We start from the raw sequence: 18,999 nt of genomic DNA, 5'->3' as shown, positions 1-18,999 counted from the left end.
AAATAACTTGGCAACTTTAAGGTTTCAAAACAAAAAATTCTTGTGATTTTAGAATTGGAATTAAAGAAACACAAAAGAATTAGAAGTTAACATAGGTGAAGGGTTTTATGGGCTCAATATATATCTTTCCAAAAATGACATGAAACTCAGAAGCCATTAAAGCAAACATGGTTATACTTGGACATATAACAATCATACATATTCTTGTAACAAAAACAAAGTTAAAAAGTGTGGAAAAATATCTGTAATGCTTGACAATCCAAAGCTTATTTCCCCAAGAGTAAATGAGCTCTTTAAAATAACCAAGATACTGGAATTTCCCCCATTCACCTGAATTGGGCATAAAGAGGAAATTAAAAAATACAGATGGCTAATAAACATATGAAAAATGATTAAACTCAAAAACAAAAGAAATACAATTTAAGACAATATTTTGGGTGATCACATTGGCAAAAATCTTAAATATTTATAAAATTCATTTTCTGTTAGGTTACCAGAAAGTTGGCAATCTCATTTATTGCCACTTGAAGATAAATCTGTTAATCACATTTTTAATAGAAATCTAACAATATTTTTCAAAATTTGAAGTGTGCATATCCTTAATCCCAGCATTTCAACTGCTAAGTAATTTATCATGAAAAATAGACAAATGCAAATTTTTGGTATATGGGGAGGTTCACTGCACAAAAATTTGGTGCTAACATAATTATCTATGAATGAGAGATGCTAAAAACATTTAATAATATTTCATCTAAGCAGTCATGCAGTCATTCAACAAACAACACAGATGTGTATGTATTATTGAAATATAAAAAGGCCATTGAAAAGATTGTTAAATGAAAGAGGCAATTTGCACAAAATGTGTTACAATATGGCCCCACTTACAGACCCTTCCCAAAAATAGATTGTGTGTGTGTTCGTGCATATCTATCCACTAAAAAATGCACATGACCCTTAAGAGAGGTAAACTATGGGAATATATTTGGAAGAGAGCAAGGTACTTAATTTATATATTAGTTATTTAAATATGCTTTGAATTTTTGAAAAAAATCATACCACTTCTTTTAATATATTCTATTTTTTTAAAAAAAATACCATGTGGCAAAAGAAAATTATAAGTGTGTATTTATGGGAGCACTGAGAAATTCCACCATTGTGAGCTTCTTGTGTTATATTATTTCCTCTACTGAGGCTCCTGGGATTGATTCAAGTGGCAGCAAGGGAAACAGTCACCATGCCCAAATTAAAGTCTCATCGATGATATCCCAACATGAGCATTTCTCAGTTAAGCATTTCTTATCTGCAGGAGGTATCCACTGCCAGACAGGAAAGAGTCTCCAAGCATAAGGAAGATTGTATCATTGTTTTGGTGAAGCTGGTGGTGGAAGTAATGGCACCATTTGCAATAAATCTGCTTCATTTTGTGGTCATCATCTGAAAGGACACATTGGGAAAAATTAGCAAAGGTATGAAACACATTTAATAAGGAGTCAGGGGACTACAACATCACTGTTTGCTTTTTCTCCTACATGTGCTAGAACAAATCTAATCAGAAAACACAGAAAAAGACCCATTCCCAGCAGTCAGATCCATGCTATAGCGAGAAAAACACAACTTTTAAATTTCCTAACATCAAAGATGGTAGACATTCACACTGGGTTTTTATCTCCAACTCATATTTTGCATCTGTTTCTTCCCTTCTATATTACAGCTTCTTAAAGCTCTGTATCACTTACTTATTTGATCCATTATATTTCAGATAAAACTACATGTCAGCCTTCTAGTCTGACAGATGCTGAAATGCTACTGTGTCTACTGCATATAATAATTTTCTAGCAACACAATGAATCCAACTGTGAAAGAACAGTCTGTTGCATGGGAGAAAAATAATTAAGAAATTCCTTTATATTGATGATAAAAAGGGCTATGATGTAGAAAAGCTATGAAGATATATAAGAAAAGCTATATCTCTAAACCATTATGCAAACTGATCTTTGGAGATAATTAAATTGTTCTCAAAAGCTATTTATCTTCAGATATGGTTTCTCCTAGAAAGCAAGGACTATTGTAGCTAAACCTTACCATCAGAGGATGACACTTGGACAAAAGGTAGGCAAAGAGGTTCCTGGACGACTCTTGTTTCAGGAATTTACTGGTAATCATACATTCCCAGAAAAGTTCCCAGGAAGCCATCTTCTGAGGTGAAAAAGAGTGAAAAAGATTACTTCTAGTGGAATAGACTGGACTCTGGAAATTTACTCTTCACTACTCTTTCCTACTGGTTTCATTTGGAAGCTGCCCTTAATGCAACTATAAAGCCATAACTAGCTGTTCTGTAACTGTACATTTCAGTATCAGCAAATGGCATCTGGGCCCTTCTCCCTGAGCATTTCCAAAACCAAATGTATCCTTGAATCCCACTGAAAATTAAGTCTCTTACTTTTAAAAAATAATTTGTATTTTCCTATTCAGGTTATTTGTTCAGGTTATTCACAAAACCATTCAAATCAATCTATTTATAAATCTGTTTGCAATGAAGATTTGAGAACTTCTTCTATGACAGACAACCCACAAAGGTGCTTATCTCACACCTAAAAGCACTTTTCTGAGAAATATCTGGCCATAGAAATTAAAAGATCTCTGGATGAGCCAATCATACAAATGAAAGGCTGAGACATAATGAGAGATTCAGTTTTGGGATAGGATTATTCGGCAAAGACAACCCCTTCAACGCGTCATTCAGGAAGACATATTATGACCACAGAGCTATTATTTCCCATTACTATACCAGCATTCATCTTGCTCTTGGATGGGTTTTTAACACTATTTAGCTACAGCCAAATGTCATCAACCTTAAGAAGAAAAAGATTGGGGCCGATGCTGTGGTGTAGTGGCTAAAGTTGCTGCCTGTAGTGCCAGCATCCCATAAGGGCGCCAGTTTGAGACCTGGTTGCTCCACTTTCGGTCCAGCTCTCTGCTATGGCCTAGGAAAGCAGTGGAAGATGGTCCAAGTCCTTGGACACCTGCACCCGCGTGGGAGACCTGGAAGAAGCTCCTGGCTCCTGGCTTCAGTTAGGCGCAGCTCTGGCCGTTGCAGCCAAATTGGGGAGTGAACCAGTGGATGGAAGACCTCTCTCTCTCTCTCTCTCTCTCTATCTCTCTATCTCTCTATCTCTGTGTGTGTGCGTGTGTGTGTGTGTGTGACTTTCAAATGAATAAATAAATCTCTTTTAGAAAAAAGATCAAGATCTATCTATGCTAGGCCTTTGAACATTCAGTTCTCTATCCATATATATAAGCATACCTGCAAGAGTATCCAAGAGATCATCGGTAGGAATAGAGAACAGTTGACTAGTAAGTAAATTTCCAGCCTATTTCGAGGTGCTAACATTTGAGAGTTAAGGCAAGGGCATTGGCGGATTCCTTTCCTTCCTCTATTATCACCTGACAGGAAAGATTAGGAAAAAAACATTTTAAGAGAAACATGCATACATATATAGACGCACCTGTATGTATACAAAACACACACACCCGTACACACACATATAATCTAATTTAATAGTAAAGAATCCTTGAAGAGTAGGTACCCTGTGCTGTGAACATACTAGGAAAGGTTAATGCTGTTAAGTCCTCTGTGTGTCATCTGCACAAACTTCACACACAGTTCTCCCTTCACCCCAGTAAGGTTCAACACACATAAAGTAGCCAGCTAATAATTATGTTAGATAAAACATTCACATTCCACTAAGATTGAAGGTTATAAAACACAGATCTAACTCTCATGTGCAGAGTAAACAAACTATGGTCTATCTCAACACAGTAAGTCTAAGCTTTAATTTGCCCTAAAATAAAAATCTAGTGAAAGAGTACACTCAAATGCAATAATCTGAAGTGTCCTGGTCATTCTTCATGTAAAATATATCCATAAATTCAATATTTCATCTTGATTCTGAAGAAAGCCTGTAATATAAATCATTTTTCAACAATCTTAATGTAACTAGAAAGTCTAGATGTGACAATGAACACATTTGATTATAACATTTTGAGTATCTTTAAAAATGCTCAGAGAAGCAGCTTAAATGTGATTTACTGATCTCAACTTTGCTAATTACTCAACGAACAAATTAAAATGGATAAAGAAGAGACAAATCAAAAAATGAAAAACTGTATGTCTCAAAGTTTCTAATTCCCTGTGAAGGCACCTAGAGAATGCTATGTCATCAGGTTTATCAAACATGTAAATATTGATCTGTTTCTTAATATTCACTAGTAATGTGCTGGTTCTCCATGGTATTTGCTACAAAGCCCATATATGCTGGTAGCCAAGCACTGAGAGTTATAATTTCATTTCCAAACTGGATATGTACAGACCATTGTCAAATTCAGTTTCTCTAATGCATTAAAAGCATGTTAGCTTTTCAATACCAGAGTCCTTGCTAGGGAAAAATTGAACTCTCCATACAGTTTTCTTACTGTGAGTATCTGTGTGGGACTTCATTTTCACAAAAGTAATTATGTAACTCTTCTTTTCTGTATTTTTCAACAAGATAAACTATTATGGTTACCACAGATATATGCAAGTTTTAAAAGGTGGCCCTGTTTTTGTCATAGAAGTAAAAGAATCTGGACACTTGAGAGTACATTGCTGTGGAACCCACTCAACACACCCTCTTCAATAATAGAGACAGCTCCTGCCCATTGATGACCTAGAAATGTCTCCCCAGAATAAATTGTACATTAGAATTTTATATAAGCCCACAGGAAATACTAATATTTTAGGGACAACATATGCAATAATCTCAAAAGTCCCACTGTCCCATAAGGATGGAATGGCAGAAAAAATTTTCAATCTTGTCCTTTATGTTATATCTATCTCAGTAGGAATGAATGAACTCTCTCATGTGAAGTCTATTGCTTTGTCCTTGTCAAAGAAATGGAGTAAAAGTGAAAAAAATGAGAAGTATACAAGTAAACATGTAGATTGGTCCACCAGACATCAATATGAGAATAGTGTTCAGTTATATACCTGTATATTAAATTAGCTAATATATTACTCTCCTAGGATGTTTGCAATATTATCCCAACCATTATTGTATTACTCTCTAGCCTCCATTATAGCCAACATTGTCAAATATTTCCTGCCATATTAATTTAATGAGCAATCAGACCATATGAGTATGTCCACAGTTCCAGGAAAATGTTGGCCTGGTGAACATTTCATTCATAACAATACACATTTATTTTTGTATATTCAACCTCATACTTTATCTTCTAAGATGACCCAATGGATTAGGCACGAGAAAGTGACAAAAATCTATGATAGATGAAGGAACAATTGTCTAAACATAGCTCAGAGCACTCAACATGCTTGAGCTTGGAAAAATAGCAATTTGCAGAGGCTGCATAGAGTTAGATCACATAGCTTATACCACAGCTGATTCCAGCCATAGCGGTTATAGCAATGCAGAGAGGAGGCACACAGTTATACATGACTAGGTAGGCTGAGGAGCATGTAGAATGAAAAACATAGACACTTACCCCTCTCACCATGAGTCACTTCCCACTCAACTCTCTGATGCTCATCAGGTCACATTCTTGAGGACTCACTGGCGATAAGGTAAGCACAAGCCTTAGTAGATCCAAACATCCCTTTGCCACCAGTGACAAACAGCCTCTCCACCATTCTCCATGCCTCATTCCATTATGAGGAGTTTCTAGGGAAACTAAGAAAGTGCAAAAATCATTTTAAAAAGAATAGAAACTTTAGACTACTTATCAGATATTTTAATGATTTTTTCTAATTTGTTTTTGAGAGGCAGATAGAAGGGAGAGGGAAAAGGGAGAGAGAAATATCCCTTCTGTTGGTTCATTCTCCAAGTGCATAAACAGCCAGGACTGGGTCAGGCCAAGCCAGGATCTAGGAACTCTATTAGGGTGTCCCATGTGGTTGGCAGGGACTCAACCATTTGAGTCATCACCTGTATCCACCAAGAATGTGCAACAGAAGTCAGAATCAAGAGCAGAACCAGGACCTGAATCTAGGCAGAGATGTGGAATGTGGGTATCCAAAGCAGAGTCTTAACCACTGTTCTAAATACTCACCACTCTTCAGATTAGGGCCTTACAATATCTGTTAGCAGACTCCACATCATACCAATTAAATTCCTGAATACTTGAAACCGATAGTAAAAATAACCAAGTATAAATTACTAAAAATTAAATGTTACCTCAAGAATGCATCATCATGTTCCTGCTCATAAGGAAGTTTGTAGTGACAAAATAAGCTCTTCACTGGTGTCAGCTTTCATGGGTATGGCAGCAAGGAATCCATGCAATTCCAATACCACTTTGAACCTACAAACCACAAAGAGGAAACAGAGGTGTTGAGAAAGAAAATCTTCCAACTTGTATGTCTACTAAGAGGTTACAAATAATTGATCATATCATTAATCATCTGTATAACAAGAAAAAGTACACTTATTCCTTTGAACAAGAATGTATTGAAACCTGCTCAAAGTTTCCCAAGAGGCCACCTTAACATCACTCATTAAACTAAGATCTCCCTTTAAGTGCATAGGGAATTTCTGAAAGAGATATGAATTTTTTTTTAATTTAGTAAATATAAATTTCCAAAGTACAGTTTATGGATTACAATGGCTTTCCCCTCCAATAATTTCCCTCCCACTCGCACCCTCCCATCTCCCGCTCCCTCTCCCATTCCATTCACATCAAGATTCATTTTCAATTATCTTTATATACAGAGGATCAGTTTAGTATATATTAAGTAAAGATTGCATCAGTTTGCACCCAAACAGAATCACAAAGTGTAAAATGCTATTTCAGTACTAGTTATAGCATCACTGCACATTGGACAACACATTAAGGACAGATCCCACATGAGAAGTAAGTACATAGTGACTCCTGTTGCTGACTTAACAATTTGACACTCTTGTTTATGGCATCAGTAATCTCCCTAGGCTCTAGTCATGAGTTGCCAAGTATATGGAAGCCTTTAGAGTTCGCTGACTTCGATATTATTCAGACAGGGTCATAGTCAAAGTGGAAGTTCTCTCCTCCCTTCAGAGAAAGGTACCTCCATCTTTGATGACCCATTCCTTCCACTGGGATCTCACGCACAGAGATCCTTCGTTTAGGTCTTCTTTTTTTTTTTTCCCAGAGTGTTTTGGCTTTCCATGCCTAAAATACTCTCATTGGCTCTTCAGCCAGATCCGAATGCCTTAAGGGCTGATTCTGAGGCCAGAGTGCTATTTAGGACATCTGCCATTCTATGAGTCTGCTGTGTATCCCGCTTCCCATGTTGGATCTTTCTCTCCCTTTTTGATTCTATCAGTTAGTATTAGCAGACACTAGTCTTGTTTGTGTGATCCCTTTGACTCTTAGACCTATCAGAGCCATCGAATGTGAACAGAAATTGATCACTTGGACTAGTGAGATGGCATTGGTACATGCCACCTTGATGGGATTGTATTGGAATCCCCTGGCACATTTCTAACTCCACCATTTGGGGCAAGTCCGATTGAGTGACAACTAACTGAGCACCAAAGGGGAAACCTGTTGAAGTTGAATGGACACTATGAGAAACAGTGACTTGATCAGCTCTTGTCCTGACTGTTGATGTACAATGTAATACTTTATCCATTTTAGTATTTTTTTTTGTTCTAGTACTATTGGTTGAACTCTGTAATTAACACACAATTATTCTTAGGTGTTTAAATTTTAACTGAAAAGTGATCCCTGTTAAATATAAGAGTAGGAATAAGAAAAGGAGGAGATGTATAATTTGGGATATGCTCAATCGTACTTGCCCCAAATGGTGGAGACAGAAACGTGGCAGGGGATTCCAATACAATCCCATCAAGATATGAATATTAGGCAATAAAATCCACATAAAATTTCAGGGATTGGAAATTTTATGATTTCATAATTACAAATGTTTAGGCGCTAGGATTGTGGCAGCGTAGATTAAGTCACCAATTGCAACACTGGCATCCCATATCAGAGTGTGATTCAAGTCCCAGCTATTCTGCTTCTTACCCAGCTTCCTGATAATGCACATAGGAAGACAGCAGTAGATGGCCCCAATACTGAGGCCCCTCCAACCATGTGGGAGACCAGGATGAAGTTTCTGGCTCCTGGCTTTGGCCTGGGCCAGCTCTGGCTGTTATGGCCATTTGGGGACTGAACCAGTAGATTAAAGATTTCTATCTCTGTCTCTTCCTTTCTCTGACTTTCATAAAAAAATAAATCTTTTAAATATATTTAATGGTAGCATCTGCTTGAATCACAGCAATGTACAAAAACTGCACTTTGGATGACAGGAAAAAAAAAGCTGTTCAGTCTTAGGACTCAGCAAGCAAGCAAATTCAAACATGCCCTGAGCCAGTCTCCTGATTAAAATCCACTCCCCATGTTAAAGATATCTCCTGTACATAACAAGACCAAAGTATTTATTTAAATGACCATGTAATTGACTGCAGACTTCTCCCTTCTGAGAAGATGGTAACATTCAAGCAATTGTATGAGTGGTTCATGGCTAGGCACAAACATATCTCCTAAGGCCTTACTATTCATGTGTTGGTTCCCCAGGGTCTGGTTTTTGCAAGTGTATGAAGGAATGATGCCAGCCAGGCACTCAAATAGTTGCTTTGTCATCCTCAAGATTTGTACTTAAAAACCTCTGTTAATTCATTTCATCTAACATATGTAGTTAGGTTAGCTTTTGAATACCCTATTCTCTGTGGGTACTATTACCTGACCAACAACATGTCCTCTACATGTTTGCCTACATAGTCCCTGCACAGAATCTCAGGTCGTAGATAGGGTTTGGTCACACATTCCAATGAGATATTTTTTAATTAAAATCACTGACCCAGGCATATTTATAAAAGGTACCTTAAGTCTGAAATACACTGCTGATAGTGAGTATGCAATATTTCTGTTACCTTGAGACTCAATGACTCATACCATTCAATCTTGGAGACAAATATCACAGTCAATGGTGAGTCCCACCACTGCCTAACATAATGAGTATCAATATTCTTAGAGTATTGTCATTCCCTAAGAGGAATATTAGTATTTTTAGAATAAAATGCAAACCACATGAGCATTCCTACTGGCCCTTGATTATAGGAAGTAGATTTATTCTCAATATTTTCTTTCATGTACCTCTCAAGAGGACACAACACACTCTTTCATATAAAACTTAGAACATGATCCACATCAATCTGTGGAAACAGTAAAAGTAGGGAAAGATGAGAAGCATATATGTTTGTTTTCCAAGCATACACAATGCAGGAGGGTTAATTATATACCTTCATATACTAACATAGCTACACTAGGATGTTTCTAATGTTTAAAAGGCAGAAAGCACAAAAACCTTCGGAAAAAAAAAGATTAAAGCACTGAATGTCTCAAAATGTAACCAAGGCCTCACACCATTTGGATTAATGAACTCTTCACAAAACCAATGTTCACTTGGTTACAGAAAAACAGTATAAAATATGCTATAAATAGTAAATTAATTAAAAATTTATATTCCCTTTAGAGTATATTATTTTGACCTGATTCAGGGAGCGAATTAGGTAGGAATGACAAAATCAGCACTTCTTTGACATGGTAGTGACAATTCCATGCAATGCCAAAAGTACTGCCATTCTACAAAGCACAGGGAAAATGAAGAGAATTTTGAAACAAAATCTTTCCAATTGAGTAACACCTGCTCACAGTTTATAGGAAATGACTATCCAAAGTGTCTCCTGAGTATTATTCACTAAAAATAGAATTTCTTTCTAATTATACATAAACCTGGTGAAGGAATAATGAATATTTGCCATTGAAAAACCATGAAATTCCAAGACTTAATATTTAATTGCCTTACATTAAAATTATTAATGAAGCATCTTAATTCATTGTACCATTAAATGTCTAAAAACTTTCTCCTTGAGTGAAAGGAAGAATAATAATAAAAAACCACTATTCTGATCCTCGAGACTGGGTTGACAAGCAAATTAAAATCAAAATAAGATAACCCTGTGAATACAATCTACTAATTTATTTTATGTAATTAATAAATAATGAAAATCAAGGAAATTTGCTTTCTAATTGATTAACAGACATGCTGATTCACACTGATAAGACTGTGGAATCTAAAAAATGGTGTGAATGGCTCAGGAGCTGGCCCTGCCACCTCCACAATTTCATCAGGGTCTACTGATTAGATGTATGGATGCTGCCAGCTAAGTTCTCAAAGAGTTGTCATGTAATCTTCAATATTATTCAGAGACCTATATATAGACCTATATATAGATCATTTGCTCTAACATATGTGAACAGGTTAATTTTACAATACCACAGGTCTTCTTGAAACTAGCTTCTGACCAAATTGAATTGATTTCCCATGTCTGCCTAATATGGTATCCATGCTGGACCTCAGCTCACAAGAAGTAGTTAAATCACTCATTTTGTTCAGATTTCCAAAGTTTCTAGTTTTTTAAGTCATTATAAATCCAGACACATTTATTAAAGGGACCCTGAACGTGAGCTATGTGACAGAAACAGAGTACTCAATCCCAGGATACACTATTAGATCATGGAGATCAATGCCATAGTCAATGACCACTCCCATAGCTGCCTAGCATAACCAGAGTTTCAATGTCATTGTAGAGTTATTATTCTCTTAAGGGTATATCAGTATTTTCAGGACAAAATACTTACTCTTTGAGAATTCCCACATCAATATGCAAAAATAAAGGTCTCTGAGGATAAGTTAGCAAAATTATTTCCATAATTCTCAAGGAACAAACTCTTCCATATGCCTTAGTACTTGGTCCACATAAACCTGTGGGATTAAATATAGACATTCCTCAGTATTCGTAAGGATTTGTTCCACAATCCCCCAAGAATAACACAATCTATGGGTACCTGAGTCCCTTGAATAAAACAGCACAGTATTCACATATGAGCTACATAAACCCTTTTGTACACTTTAAAACATCTTTACTTATATATTACAATGTAAACGCTATGTAAACAGTTGTTATACTCTATTGTTTAGGAAATAGGACAAGAAAGTCTGCACATATTCAGTATATAAATAATTATTTTCTGGATACTTCCTTTTTATTTTAACTGAAATTTTAAACTTGTACATATTTATGGAGTACCATGTCATGTTTCAATACATGTTATGCAATGTGTAATGTTCAAAAATGGTAAGCATACCTATCCTTTCAAAAATTTATTATTTATATTGAAAATGTTCAAAATTATTTGTTTTTAAACATATTACATTATCATTATTTATAGTCATCCAGTTGTGCAATAGAACACCAGAATTTATTTCTTCTTTCTAACCATAACTAAGTAACAATTAATCAATGTTTTCACTTAACTTTCTCCTCACTACTCTCCCTAGTTTTTTGTAGTGACCATTTTACTGTCAACTTCAGTTACATCAACTTTTTAAGATTCCATTTATGAGGGAGATAAGTGGTATTTATACTTCTGTACCTGGTTTCTATTCCCATTCATATTGTCCCAAATGGTAGCACTTCATCATTTTTATGGTTGAATAGTATTCCATTATGTATATGTACCAGACTTTCTTTATTTGTTCATCAATGAAAGGACACTTGGGTTGTTTCTATTTCTTTGGTATTGTGAACAGTTCTACAATAAACATAGGCATGCAAATGTCTCTTTGACAGCGGATTTAATTTCCGTTGGATATATATCTAGTAATGGGATTACTAGATCGTATCTTTTTTTTTTTTAGTTTTTTGAAGAATCTTCATACTGTTTTCTTTTTTTATTATTTAAAAAATTTATAAAATAGAACAAATTTCTTTTATAGAGTTTTAAAGACATAATGATACTTGCCATTACACCCTCCCTCCCTCATTCTTACCAAGAGGATGCAGAGGTTCCCTTTCATCCACACCCTCACCAGCACTTGTTATCTTTTGTCTTTTTTATAATAGCCTAGAGGTGGTGTCCCACTGTGGGTCTGACTTTCATTTCTCTTATGATTAGTAATGTTGAACATTTTTTCATGTACCTGTTTGTCATTTATATGTCTTTCTTTGAAAAAAATGTCTGTTTAGATCTACTGCCCATTCGTAATTGGATGATGATAATGATTGTTGTTGATTGAGTTTCTTAAATATTCCTGTTATTAATCCCTATCAGATATACATCTTGCAAATATTTTCTTCAATTCTGGATGGTATCTCTTCACTCTGTTGATTGTTTACTTGGGTGTTCAGAAACTTTTATTTTGGTGTGATCTCATACACATTTTAGTTTTTCTTTCCTGTGCTTTTGAGGGTCTTCTCTAAAACTGTCCTTGCCTATTCCAATTGCCCTGAGAAATTTCCCCTATTTAATAATTTCATGACTTACCTTTAGGTTTTTAATACATTTTGAGTTGATTTTTTTACATGGTGATAGCTAGAAGTTTGCTTTTAATCTTTTGCACATGGATATGCAATTTTAGAACCATTCATTAAAAATACATTCTCCAATGCACATTTTTAGCACTTTTCCCAAGTTTCAGTAGGCTCTAGGTATACAGATTTAATTCTAGGCTTCTATTCCATTTAATTGGTTTATAGGTTTATTTTTATGTCAAAAACATAGCTTTGTTGTATATTAAAGTCAGGTAGTATAATGGCTCTTACTTTGTTATTTTTGCTCTGTGGTTCCATACAAATTTTAGTAGTGTTTTTCCTAGTTTTGTGAAACCATCGGTATTTTGCTAGAGATTGCACTGAATCTGTGTAGCACTTTGCATAATACAGATATTCTAACAATATTATTCTTTCCATCTATGAACAAGTGGTGTCTTTTCCATTTCTTATGTCTTCCTCAATTTCTCTTTTTTTCATCAATATTTTATAGTTTTCATTGTAAAAATATTATACCTCTTTGAATAATTTATTCCTGGGTTTTTGTTTTTATTTTATTTGCAATTATTAGAAAGTGGATGTCTTTCTTTTTTCAAAAGATTTATTTTTTTTAAAGAAGAGATAGATACATAGAGAGAGAGAGAGAGATCCTCCATCTACTGGTCATTCTACAAATGGCCTCAATGGCTTGGGCTAGGCCAGGCTGAATCCAGGAGCCTAGAATTTCATCCACATCTTCTACATGTACGGCAGGGAACCAAGCATTTAGGTCATCTTCCACTGCTTTGTAAGGTGCATTAGCAGGAATCTGGATTAAAAGTGAAGCAGTGAGGACACAAACCAATGTCCATATGTGATATACTGGCTTAGCAAGTAGTTACTTAACCTGCTATGCCACAATACTGGCCCAAAGATTATTTTCTTTATTTTTAGATAATTCACTATTGGTGAACAACAATAGCTATTGATTTTTGCATGTTGACTATGTATTCTGTTGCATTCAATTATTTGTTCTAAGATTTTTGTGAAGTTTTAGTGATATATATATGTATATATCATGAATATATATATATATATATATATATATCATGAAGTCATAGACAATTAATCAAATTATTAGTGCCTAATATTGGTTCTATTAACTGACTCTTTACCTACTCAATGGAATTTTTGATTATTTAAATTAATAATAAAATAACTCATAAATATTTTTACTAAAAATTGGATATTACCTCAGGAGTGTATTGTCTCTTCTCTTTTCCAGATATGTTGGTATAAATAATAAAATCAGTACTTCATTGCATTTGGGGTGAGATTTCATGGAATTATGTGGCACCTAATCTACAAAGTATAATAAGATAAAATAAAGAAATTATGAAAATACTCTTAATGAAATCTTTAGTTATTAATGTATAAAAGAATTCACAGTAGACATTCATTGTGTCACCTATGTTATAACAATCATGCTTCTATCTATGATTACAGAGGTACATATAAATTTTTTTATAAAACATTCACTTCAAAATTAATTTAGCAGTCCACTTCAGAATAATTATTCTAACTGGAATCTCTTTGAATGTAGTAGCAATTCATTGACTATAGTATATGAAATTGGCCAATAAAACATGGAAGTCCAAAAATTGGAAATACAAGTATTTCCTCTCTAAAAATGTCTGATGCAGCATGTGGTAGAATCATGTACCCAGATGTATACAAAAATCACTTGAATCCTGACAGGAAAAATTAGGGACTAAGAAAAAAAATTATTCTAATTCTAGTGAATGGGTTGGCAGTAAGCTAAGCTGTTATAATTGTTTAACTTAATCCTGTAATTTGAAACAACAAAGAAGAGCCTGGAGGATATTACATTAAAAGATGTAAGTCAGGCACCAAAAAACAAATATCACATAATATCACTCATATGTAGAATCCAAAAATGTTGATCTCACATGAGGAAGGAATAGAATGGTGGTTAACAGAGTATGAGGGGAGGCTGTTTAAAGGATATAGAACTACACATAGATACGGGGACTAAATCCAAGAGACCTATCATAGAGCAAGGTGACCACACTAAGAGATACACCGTATTCTGGAAAATGAAAATAAAAGTAGAGCAGATGCTAAGCAGTCTTATTATAAAAATGCTAACTGTATAAGGTGATCTAATAATCTAGATTTTACAATTCTACATTTATATACTTCAAAATGCCATACTGTGCATAAGTAAATATATTGTTTACCTGTCAATTTTTTAAAAATTAGTGGTTTCACTTAATAAATAATTGGAAATAAAAACGATCTTTGAATTTTGACTATCTAAGCACCCTGCATAAATTGACCATCACTCAGAATATTTTGGCAACACAGGTGAAGGTGTGAGTGAGTCAGTTGCAAGCACAGAAATCTCCTGGGAGTCTCACTATTCAAGTGTTTATTTTTTTCAGAGTCTATTTCTACAGCATACCTATAAAACACTCTAAGCGTTTTCATTTTATTCCACATTCAGAAATTTATAGACAAATGTAAAATTAATTTTCTCAAGACATGTGCTCAGTTATCTTTCAGATACCCCAGTTCCTCTGGGTACTTCTACTAACTATCAGAACTCCCTTCACATGTCTGCCTAGTAAGGTCTTTGTAATGAATCTCAGCTCACAGAAGTGGTTTAGTCGCCACTTTGTTCACATTCCAATGAAACAAGTTTTTAAAGTTATTGATCCAAGCACATGTAAGAAAAGGAACTTGAGCTTAAGGCAAATGGAAGACTCTGAGACTCACTGATCCATATTACTTTCTGTCAGCCTGAGACTCACGGATCCACATTACTCAATCATAGTTACAGTAAACAGTCAATGACCAAACCCATGACTACCAAGAATAGCCAGAGTCTCATTGTCATTGGAGCATGATGATTCCTAAGAGGACTGTCAATATTTTAAAACAATATGTTTACCATGTGACAATTCCCATTGGCCCTTGTGGATGAGAGGCAGAATTATATCCAAAACTTTCCTTCAGGTCATGATACAAAGGAAGTAATAAATTTATCCAAATGAAATCTAGAGTTTTGGTACAGGTTGACCTTCAGAAAGAGATTATGTTTGAAAGGAATGTGATACATTTGTATGCTCCATTTCCAAATTTACACAAAGCGTAAGTTCCCACTGTTAATTCATCCATAAATATATTAACTTATACCTCCAGTAGGATGTTCCAGATGTTATTCAAAATAGCAAAAAGCAAAAATAATTAAGAAGCAGATTGATGTCTCAGATAGCTCATCATATTAATCATATCAAATACTGTTCATATGAACCATCTCACAAAAAAACAAACTGCTAATAATTTTTAAAAATAACCAGTAATCGAGTCTACTGTTGAAGGGCATTTGGGTTGGTTCCAGGTCTTAGCTATTGTGAATTGAGCTGCAATAAACATTAATGTGCAGATGGCTTTTTTATTAGCCAAATTAAGTTCCTTTGGGTAAATTCCAAGGAGTGGGATGGCTGGGTTGCATGGTAGGGTTATGTTCAGGTTTCTGAGGAATCTCCAGACTGACTTCCATAGTGGCTTCACTAGTTTGCATTCCCACCAACAGTGGGTTAGTGTCCCTTTTTCCCCACATCCTCTCCAGCATCTATTGTTGGTAGATTTCTGAATGTGAGCCATTCTCACCAGGGTAAGGTGAAACCTCATTGTGGTTTTGATTTGCATTTCTCTGATTGCTAGTGATCTTGAACATTTTTTCATGTGTCTGTTGGCCATTTGGATTTCCTCTTTTGAAAAATGTCTATTGAGGTCCTTGGCCCATCTCTTAAGTGGGTTGTTTGTTCTGTTGTTGTGGATTTTCTTGATTTCTTTGTAGATTCTGGTTATCAACCCTTTATCTGTAGTATAGTTTGCAAATATTTTTTCCCATTCTGTCGGTTGCCTCTTCACTTTCCTGACTGTTTCTTTTGAAGTACAGAAACTTCTCAATTTGATGCAATCTCAAATGTTAATTTTGGTTTTGAATGCCTGTGCTCCTGGGGTCTTTTCCAAGAAGTCTTTGCCTGTACCTATATCTTGCAGGGTTTCTCCAGTGCTCTCTAATAATTTGATGGTTTTGGGTCGTAGATTTAAGTCTTTAATCCATCAGCTCTTGTCCTGACTCTAGATGTACAATGTAATACTTTATCCTTTTTAGTATTTGTTGTTGTTGTTGTTGTTCTAGTACTAGTGGTTGAACTCTGTAATTAACACACAATTATTCTTAGGTGTTTAAATTTTAACTGAAAAGTGATCCCTGTTAAATTTAAGAGTGGAAAAAGAGAGGGAGGAGATGTACAATTTGGGACATGCACAGACTTGCCCCAAATGATGGAGTTAGAAATGTGCCAGGGGATTACAATACAATCCCATCAAGGTGGCATGTACCAATGCCATCTCACTAGTCCAAGTGATCAATTTCTGTTCAGACCTAAATGAAAGATCTCTGCGAGTGAGATCCCAGTGGAAAGAATGGGGCCATCAAAGAAGGAGGTACCTTTCTCTGAAGGGAGGAGAGAACTTCCACTTTGACTATGACCCTATCGGAATAAGATCAAAGCCAGCGAACTCTAAAGGCTTCCATAGCCCTGGCAACTCATGACTAGAGCCTAGGGAGATTACTGACGCCATGAACAGGAGTGTCAAATTGTTATGTCAGCAACAGGAGTCACTGTGTACTTACATCCCATGTGGGATCTGTCCTTAATGTGTTGTCCAATGTGAAGTGATGCTATAACTAGTACTGAAACAGTATTTTTACACTTTGTGTTTCTGCGTGGGTACAAACTGATGAGATCTTTACTAATTATATACTGAATCGATCTTCTGTATGTAAAGATAATTGGAAATGAAAAAAGGAAAAACCTGGTGTTAAATTGGAAATGGCATAGAAAATTAATTAATTTTTTTTAAAAAATATTATGTAGGATCTCTGTCTTTAATGTGCTGTACACTCTTATTTAATGCTATAACTAGTTCTCCAACAGTATTTTTTTTTCACTTTGTGTTGCTATATGGGGGTAAACTGTTGAAATCGTTACCTAGTATATACTAAACTGATCTTCTGTATATAAAGAGAATTGAAAATGAATCATGATGTGATTGGAAGGGGAGAGGGAGTGGGAAAGGGGAGGGTTGTGGGTGGGAGGAAAGTTTTGGGAGGGGGAAGCCATTGTAACCCATAAGCTGTACTTTGGAAATTTATATTAAATTAATATTAATAATATTATATTAAATAAAAGTTTAATTAAAAAATGAGCAGTAATCGGGGCTGGCGTGGTGGTGCAGTAGGTTAATCCTCCGCCTGTGGCACTGGCATCCCATATGGGTGCCAGTTCTAGTCCCAGCTGCTCCTCTTCCAGTCTGGCTCTCTGCTATGGCTTGGGAAAGCAGTGGAAGATGGCCCAAGTCCTTGGGCCCCTGCACCCACGTGGGAGACCAGGAAGAGGCTCCTGGCTCCTGGCTTTGGATTGGCACAGCTCCAGCCATTGGAGCCACTGGGGAGTGAACCAATGGAAGGAAGACCTTTCTCTCTGTCTCTCCCTCTCATTGTCTGTAACTCTACCTCTCAAATAAATAAATAAAATCTTTAAAAAACATAAGAGGTAATTAAGTAATTTTAAAAATAACAGATCATAGAATTGCATTGTGGCACAGTGGGTTATTAGACAGTGATTTGAGTCTCAGTTGTTCTGCTTCTGATTCAGCTCCCTGCTAATGTGCCTGAGAAAGCAGCCAAAGACAGCCCAAATACTTAGCCCCCTGTCTGTCTGTCTGTCTCTCTGTCACACTGTTTTTTAGATAAATTTAAAAAAAAGTTTTTAAAAGCTAACATGGAATAGCTACTAAAAATTGGCTGTTACCTTAGGAATGTGTCATTTTGTTTCCTCCTGGGAAACAGAGATGGTACAAATGACAAAACCATTACTTCAATGCTTCGGCAGTGAGAGTCCATCACACTCAATCTAAAGTACAAGGAATGTTAGGGAAGTAGTGAATATAATTTTTATTTGATTTTTAGATTTGTTTTGTTTGTTTGAAAGACAGAGTTACAGAGAGAGGGAGAGACCCACAGAGAGAGAGATCTTCCATATATGGTATACTGCCCAAATGGCTGCAATGGCCAGGGTAGGCCAGGGTGAGATTAGGAGCCTGGAACTTGATTCAGGTCTCCAATGTGGGTGCAGGGACCCAAGCACTTGGGCCATCCTCAACTGCTTTCCAAGGAACATTAGCAGGGAACTGGATCAGAATTGCAGCAGCCAGGACTTGAATTGGCACACATTTGGGATGTTGGCATGCAGGTAGCATTTTAACCTGATGTGCCACAATGTCAGATCTGCAAAACACAATTTTTCTAATGGACTACTTAGTTATGTGGTTATACGAATTCACATTAGAAATTCATTGGGTAATCTGTGTGGCAAAATGCTACTTACTAAGTCTTCAAAATTTCCATGAAACCACAATTGGGTACATGGGCTTGTTTAATTCATTTGCTTTAATATATGTGAGTGGTTTGGTTTTCTAATAGCTCACACCTTTT

General features: G+C 35.7%; 1 long non-coding RNA gene and 1 pseudogene across 21 annotated transcripts in view; both read right to left on the bottom strand.

Annotated features, from left to right (window-relative positions):
- Window positions 1-79: 79 nt before the first annotated feature.
- LOC133769792 (uncharacterized) overlaps window positions 80-18,999 on the bottom strand; it is a 94,139-nt gene continuing 75,219 nt past the window's right edge. For 18 of the 21 annotated variants that reach the window (XR_009867248.1, XR_009867245.1, XR_009867247.1 and 15 more), the window contains 7 exons: window positions 13,658-13,766; window positions 10,735-10,858; window positions 6,228-6,354; window positions 5,539-5,723; window positions 3,305-3,444; window positions 2,083-2,196; window positions 80-1,434 (listed from right to left, as the gene is read on the bottom strand). This is a non-coding gene — a long non-coding RNA (uncharacterized LOC133769792). Of the gene's footprint in view, window positions 1,435-2,082; window positions 2,197-3,304; window positions 3,445-5,538; window positions 5,724-6,227; window positions 6,355-10,734; window positions 10,859-13,657; window positions 13,767-18,316; window positions 18,419-18,999 lie in introns of all 21 variants that reach the window. The other 3 variants (XR_009867251.1, XR_009867257.1, XR_009867262.1) reach the window with 3 other exon arrangements.
- On the bottom strand, window positions 10,445-10,528 carry LOC133770808 (small nucleolar RNA SNORD116; annotated as a pseudogene).

The sequence above is a fragment of the Lepus europaeus genome, chromosome 11 (genome assembly GCF_033115175.1).
Source record: "Lepus europaeus isolate LE1 chromosome 11, mLepTim1.pri, whole genome shotgun sequence".
Taxonomy (NCBI): domain Eukaryota; kingdom Metazoa; phylum Chordata; class Mammalia; order Lagomorpha; family Leporidae; genus Lepus; species Lepus europaeus.
This window is presented reverse-complemented; position numbering and strand designations above follow the sequence as displayed.